Source organism: Aulonocara stuartgranti, assembly GCF_965226115.1.
Source record: "Aulonocara stuartgranti genome assembly, chromosome: 7".
In the NCBI taxonomy this organism is placed as follows: domain Eukaryota; kingdom Metazoa; phylum Chordata; class Actinopteri; order Cichliformes; family Cichlidae; genus Aulonocara; species Aulonocara stuartgranti.
Window position 1 is genome coordinate 2,615,440 of NC_138945.1, and position 7,481 is coordinate 2,622,920.

The 7,481-nt window shown below is 40.1% G+C and overlaps 1 long non-coding RNA gene across 1 annotated transcript; it reads right to left on the bottom strand.

The window, feature by feature from the left end:
- Window positions 1–1,333: 1,333 nt before the first annotated feature.
- LOC309711465 lies at window positions 1,334–5,439 on the bottom strand. Its single transcript, XR_014277976.1, has 3 exons — window positions 5,357–5,439; window positions 4,097–4,231; window positions 1,334–2,813 (listed from the first exon to the last, which is right to left on the bottom strand). It is a non-coding gene; the product is annotated as an uncharacterized lncRNA (long non-coding RNA).
- Between the last annotated feature and the right edge of the window lie 2,042 nt (window positions 5,440–7,481).

Sequence of the window (7,481 nt, forward strand, 5' to 3'; positions counted from 1 at the left end):
TTGGTCAAGTTACTTGAAAAAAGTAATCAGTAACTAATTACTGATTACTTCCCCAAAAAAGTAATCCCGTTACTTTACTGATTATTTATTTTCAAAAGTAATTAATTACTTAGTTACTTAGTTACTTTTTAAAAACACGATTTACAACCTGAAAATTATCTGTAACATTCTCTGACTGGAAGAAATTAGTTTAACATTTAAACCTATTTTCTGCACATTCCAGCACATAAAATAAAATTTTTTTTGTGTTTACACTCAGTCTTTCAAATAGATGCAAGTAAAACACAGCAGAAAATAAATAAAGTCAAAGACTCAGCGGTCCTGTTGCTCTATTTTCACCTGTAAAGCAGGAGTGGGGCAGGCGGAGGTTTACCCTGGTGCAGGTGTGCCGCGGTCAGTGGAAGAATCCGCGAGTTTCTCTGTGTTTCCCATTACGTCGTAGCTACTCGGTGCTTGCTCGCAAGTTTAGGGGTTTTTTTCGCTGTAAAAAGAAGTTTTCTTCCCACGCACAACAGACACTAATGTTTTTGTCACTTTTTATGGAATCAAACTCAAAGTAAGGTCAGTACTTCCACGCTTTAAACGCTGCACGCTCATACTCTCTGCACTCGATATATGATCCATTGTTGATCTGCACACAGCTGTTGTCACGAACGTCGCACTCGCTTACGTCACTGTCATGAGACATTCTCTTTTTTTTTTTTTTTTTTCTGCCTGTCCCATTTGGTTCTTTAGCCATCAGAATTGTTGTCTGAAGACCAACAAGGATACCCAATGGATTTACTTTGCCAAATGGATCATCGTGGCATTGCCGTATTGGTCCATTTGGTCGATCTTTGTTTTTATTATTTATTATATTTTATTTTCAGATGTTACAGACGGGACAGACATGAGTGAGGGATAGGAAAGGGAGAAAGAAAGAGGAAGGAAAGGAAAAACAGAAGGGGGGAGGGACAGTGAGAAAGGGGGGAGAAAAAAAATAAAAATCTCCTGGATCACCTGTTGAGAGAAGAATAGAAAACAAGCAAAAAAGACAAAAAAACAAACAAAGCATAATACTAAACACAACACCATCGCATTAATCTAGCTAAGTGTACACTGTAAAAAAATATTCCGTAGAAAACAGAAAATGTCCTGGTAATTTTCTGCCAGTACATTTTCTGTTTTTTTACGGAGGTTTGACGGACCTTTCTGTAAATGATAAAACGGAAAATTCTGTAGATTTACAGTATACTCTCTGTACTATTTACGGACATTTCCTTCAGCTATAAAACAGAAAATTCCGTTTATTCACACTATATTTTCTGTATCATTAACTGATATTTTCCGTTAATAGAAAAATTGAAATTTCTGTTTATATTACTATTTCCAAGCACTTCTTTTCACTGTAACTCATTAAATATAGTTCTTTATATCCTTAAACGTACATTTCTATGCAATTACAACCTAGTACACCATGTACTCAAAAATTCATAAATTAAAACTTAAATTAATTTGTGCTTCGTACACAACAACATTGGTACAATTAATGTTAAATATTCTTTTATTCTCCTTAACTCAAACACTATACTTAAATATAATGACAGCATCCATCTTGTCATAAAACTACTAAACAGCTGATACATGAACAAAATAACTCACAAGCTTTCAAATTTGAGCATTTTTATTTCCTTGAAATCAGGTTGCCCTCATGTAAATGTGTTTATTTACATTCATTCAAGTGGCTACCAAGTGTTTTCTTCAAACAGGACACCTGACAAACAAAAAATGTCATATTTAACGACATGTTCACATTTAATAATATCCAGAGTACCTTTTAGTTAGAATCACTGCCTTGTGGTAGTTTTGCCTCAGCCAAATGGTTAAGGTGTGGTTTACATCCATCTCTGTCCACTTATGATACAGTATACACATGTAGTCAGTTATAGCCAAACACCTTTGATTACTGAATTACATTCACTTCATTAATGAAGTGAATGTAATTCACATTTGTGTGAACATTTGTCTGAGATTAACTCTTTGGGCTCTTTACCTTACAATATAACATACTTGAGTCAAAATTTGTTGACTGTTTAAGTGGTGCCACATGAATACAACTGAACAGATCTAAAGAAGATGTTCCTGAACCTTGGGTTTATTCGAACAGGACTGATGGATAACCACAGGACTTTTCCCCATATGATAACTAAAACACAAAATAAATGAAGACAGATTACTGTCCCAAACTTAAAGATAAAAGTGTATTTACGGGACTTGTTTTGTCAGTGAGGAGCAAAGTATAATTAGAAGTGCTTGTTCTGATGAAAAGTTAAACTGTAAACAGCAGCATAGTGAATAAGGATCTGTGTCCACGAATCCTCAGCAGTGACAACACTTAAACATCATAGTTCAAAATCCTTAATGCACACCTTTTTCTCCACGGTGTTCAAATTCTCTAAGCTGGTTAAGTAGAGGAAAAAGTCTGACATATTTCATGACCATTAAATGTTAGACAAGGCTCTGAAAACGAGGTTACAGTTACAAACAAAAACCTCTGCTTGTGCGCACAGACCCTAAATCACAACAAATAAGACAATAGTAAGACAAATTACTACAAAGTCTTGTTACCGCTCTTCATATAACAGTGTGACAAAGTCCTGAATGCAGCCTGCATGTTAGTACATCAAGGTCCATCTGAGCTTTAAGTAAAATACACACAGCTTTTCCTTGGATTTTAAGAGTTGCTCAGTTCATACAGGAACTGCAGCAGTCGGAGTTAACGTGTCGCTGTGTTGCTCCTCCGTGTCAGCCATTGAGACTAGTCGCAATTTATTCTGAGGAAAAAAAGAGAAACAACAAGACATTTTTAAAAAGTTTGTATTTTTATAATTTTTTTTTACCTAGAGCATAAACAACATAAACAAAAAAAGGATTAGGGCTGTGCGATATGACGATATATATCAGATTACGATATAAAAATGTCTATCGTTTCATATTATACACTATTCTTTGTTTTGTGGTGTTGCAAAATAAACTGTTTACGGCAATATTTTTTTCATGGTTTTGATGGTCACTGTAGTTGCTATATTATTTCTTAAAGTTCTCTCCTTCTCTTATACTTAAAATAACCACACTATGGACGGACAAGTGACTGTTTTTACGCGTACTTTCGTTACCAACAGTGAGGATAAAACCATCGTGTGGCTCCGCCGTCCGCTTGTTTATTTTCCACATAAACCTTTCACAATAAAGCTCAAGTTTCTGTTGAGACTTTTCAAACTAAACTGAAATGATATACATTATTCTCAAACATAAAATTTCAGAATATGCATCAAACAAATGACCTCAAATAAAAACATCAAGTAACTATAAATGGCGCTTACAGTCACCACGCAGATGAAGGCACAGAGAATACCAGCATGGCCAGCAAGGATGAGGCAGAACCAGAAGGACCAGTCAAAAGAAATCGAGGACCTTATTGTTAAATGAGGGGCTACCTCTGTAGCATGGACATGGTTTGGTTATGAAAAGTCTTACACGCCCCAGAAAACTGTACTATGCAAATTATGCCACAAACTGGTCCCCACCACCACTCGAACACGACAAACCTCTTTAACCACCTACACAAGAATCACATGAAAGAGTTTCGAGAGAGTTTACGAATGAAAAGCAAAAGAGAGTCGTCAGGTGCTCAAAATAATCCTTAGACTCAAACGTTAGAACAGGCTTTTCCTTGCAGCACGCCGTCTAATAAATACTCAGAAAGAAAATGGCGGCCATTTAAACTCATGTCTAAAAATGTATAGTTTCATGCATCGGTCAAAACACTCGACTCCAGGTACACGACGCCCAACTGAAAACATTTCACATAAGTCGAGTTGCCCGAGAATCACAGAATTTACAGAAAATGCACTATTTTGTGATATATATCGTTATCAGGAGAGATACGTCTTATATTGGGATATGAGACTTTGGTCATATCACGCAGCCCTACAAAGGATTATAATTCACGTAGAGTTGCATACACATAACACCATTCTGTTGCAACAAAAGCAGTTTATAATTAAAGTAACATACATACCTTGAAAAACTAAATCAACCACAACATTAAACTCACCTTGTGTTTGTAGAGAAGGTGATCAGGGTTTTTCTTCATTTCCTGAGACCAGCTGCTCTGGATCATCACCAGCTTGTATCTTCATCTTTTTTTTCACTCGGGGAAGTCTTTCCTTTTCTTGGCCATTGCTCTGCACTGGAAAACCAAAGTGTGTGATCAAAGGTGAAATAAGGGATATTTTTCCACTGCAGGACTTAAAGTGCTTCAAGTAGTGATAGCTGTTGATCCATTTCTCAAATAATCTGTAAGGATCTGGATTTTTAAGAAAGATACAAATATCTCTGCTTATATTTGGCTAAAAGCTTGATATAGACAAGGCATATAGAGCCCCTGCACACTAGCACTGCGCTTACATTATAGTTCAATCAAGAAATAGTTATTATTGATTTATTATTGAATTTTTTTAGTAATAATTTTTAGTATTTAATCACATTAGCACAGTGGGGTGACAAAAATATTCCACATACAAGAAATGCTGCTCAGCATTTCATAAATTACATTTTCAACAAATTTTGGAGTAAAAACACAGTTACAGGGAAAATGTGTCTGTCTGTAAATATTAACTAAACATTTCTATGTGCTACAAAATAGACATACTGTAATTGTAAATGTGCTGAGGTGAAACTATACTTTCAATAATTTTACCACTACAGTCTGTTAACCACCGAAATAATCTATGCTGGTCAGCTAGCTAAAAGTATTTACTTTAGCAGCCCAAATCAGAGGCTAACATTAGCATTTGCTAGCGTCAGCCAGGAAGGTCTGAGGCTTAAACTAGGGTTAGTGTAACTTTGCCTGAAACCCTTTAAAGTGTACAGTAGAGCCAACTGTAAAACACAGGTATTGATACAGTACTTATTAGAGTCCTAGAATAATTTCTAGAACCATGAAGTTCTCACTTTCCCAGTTATCCACATCGCTGACTTTCGCTAATTAGCTAGTTAGCAGTCACAGCTGTGTAATACCCAGAGAGACACAGACAGCTAACTATAATATTTATGAAAACTGGTTCAGCCACTGAAGGGCAAAACTGGTGGTATCACAGTAAAAATTATTTTAACATTAATTAAAATAAAGCTTAAGTCATGTTAAACCTAAATAGCAATTATTTTAAAAAATGAGTCAGCAAAATATTCCTGACTTGTCTGGAGACAGCCGAAACCAGTTAACAAATAAATTAACAATTCTTTCTAAATAAAAACACGGAGTCTTTTGAAAAACATTATTTTAATAAAACGAAACATGAGTTTTAATACTTACCACAGAAATTTGAAGGCAGTTTCTCCAACTTCAGAATCCAAAATCCAGATGAAGCCTGAAAGAAGCCTAATGGCTGCTTTTGCGCTTACTTTTCCCTCCTTTTCAGGTTCTTTTTCCCACAATGCATTGCAGTAGTTGAGAAATACAGAAAAATACCTGTAAATTACTAATACGGAAAATTCCTTCACGTTTATACAGTAGATTGTACTGTATTTTTACGGATTTTTTTTACAGTGTAAACAGCAGTAAATACTAAATATTCAATGTTGTTGTGCAGCACGCAGGACAGATGTGCTTCGAGGTAGCAGCCAAGAAAGGTGTAATTTGGGTCTACGAGCAGTGAACACCTGTGTGCATACCTGTGTGGCTCAGCGCGCTTGTATTCCAAAGGTTTCTCCAGGTAACGATCTGCTAGGGAGTGTGGGGGGGGCCACAGCCCCGTCCTCCGGGGTGTGAAGCAGGTATGGAGGAGATCAAAACTCCAGACATCCAGAGGCCCCCAGAACACAAGAGACCAAGGAAGACCAACAGAGGGGCAGCCGCACCACTGTCCCAGAAAGAGCTGAGGAGAGTCCCAGATGAGGGTTCACTCAGCAGCCGCGGAGCAGAAGCCAGGGGGAGTTGCAATGACGCACCCGTGAGCTCCGCCGGCAGCCAGCTGTGCCTGAGTGACCGAGCCCCAGGCCGAGAGGCCGGGGGCACCCCACCTCCAAAGGGGCCCGAGCGAGCCCCAGGCTCCAGGCCCCGATAAGCGGCCGCCAAGGAGTGAGCCGGTGTGTACCTGGACGCCCATCCCCAGACACAAAGAACCACCAACGCACCGACACCTGAGGGAGTCCGCCACTGGCAGGGGAAGTGGTGGTGGGTGGAGATAGGCCTCCAAACCTTGGAGGGCCTGAGGTGTCCCCACAGAGGTGGCGTCTGATACCCAACCTGACATATAGACACAGACATACAGGCACACACAGACACAAACATCCATTCCCACCCTCATGCTCTATGCACTTACTCCACACTCAACCAACGTGGAGACAGACATAAAGAGACGCTGTACACACGATCACACTCCCCAAGCATACTCTACAAACCGGGTCTAGGTACCCTTGCCCCTGGAGGGGGGAACTGCACCCAGACCCAGGTGGTGTTACCCTTTTCCCTGCGGTGGGGAGAGGCAGACCACCCCGACTCCGTAGCAGCAGGGAGGCCCCACACTCCAGACCGCAGTCGGACGGCCAACTCCTCCTAGCCCTCCCACTCCAGCAGGTCGCAGAGAACGGGGGTGAGAGAAGACTCCAAACCTCCCTCCACCCGCTCATTGTAGTGTTGATGCATGTGTGTTCTAAGGTGCAATTAAAACCCAGGAGGGCATGGAGCTACCTGCCAAGGAGCAGCAGGTAAGCGCATAGTCCCTCCTGATAGCCCTCAATGTCTAAGTGTGTTTAAAATTGAGAGGTGGGCAACGACGCCAGGGGTGAGGTGTACACCCTGATGGTAATTTGGACTCCGTGATTGTGCCCACCCCCGAGATCCTATATGTATGTGTAATGAGAGTGTGAATAATGTGAATGTCTAAGTTGTGGGATAAAATTGAGGCAGAGGCAGCCAGAAGGGGACAGAGGGGGGGTAGCCTCCTCTGCACCCTGGTGACATACCCCTACTCCAAGGCCCTGCATGTGTGGGTGGTTGTGGTGGAGCGGGAAGAGGGAGGCAGCTGGAGATGGGGAGGGAAGGAAGGGAGGGGCAGTTGACCTTAACTCCCACCATGCTGTCAGAGAAAAGCTGATGTTGATACTTTTAAAGCATTCATGTCTTTTGATGTTTGAGCTAATAAATGGTAGGTCTGAAATCTCTAGATCCTTGCATAGTGCCTGTTCAACATCTAGCCAGGGCTCAACTAAGAAGGTATGTTTTAACCATTCTGAGATGAACTGAAGCCTGTTGGCTAAGAAGTATTGGTGAAAATTAGGCAGATCTAATCCTCCTCTATCCTTGGTTCTTTGTAGCGTTTTTAAGCTGATACGCGGGGGTTCATCTTTCCAAAGGAATTTGGAAATATATGAATCCAGAGATCTGAACCAAGCTTGTGATGGTTTGTTAGGGATCATCAAAAATAAGTAATTTATTT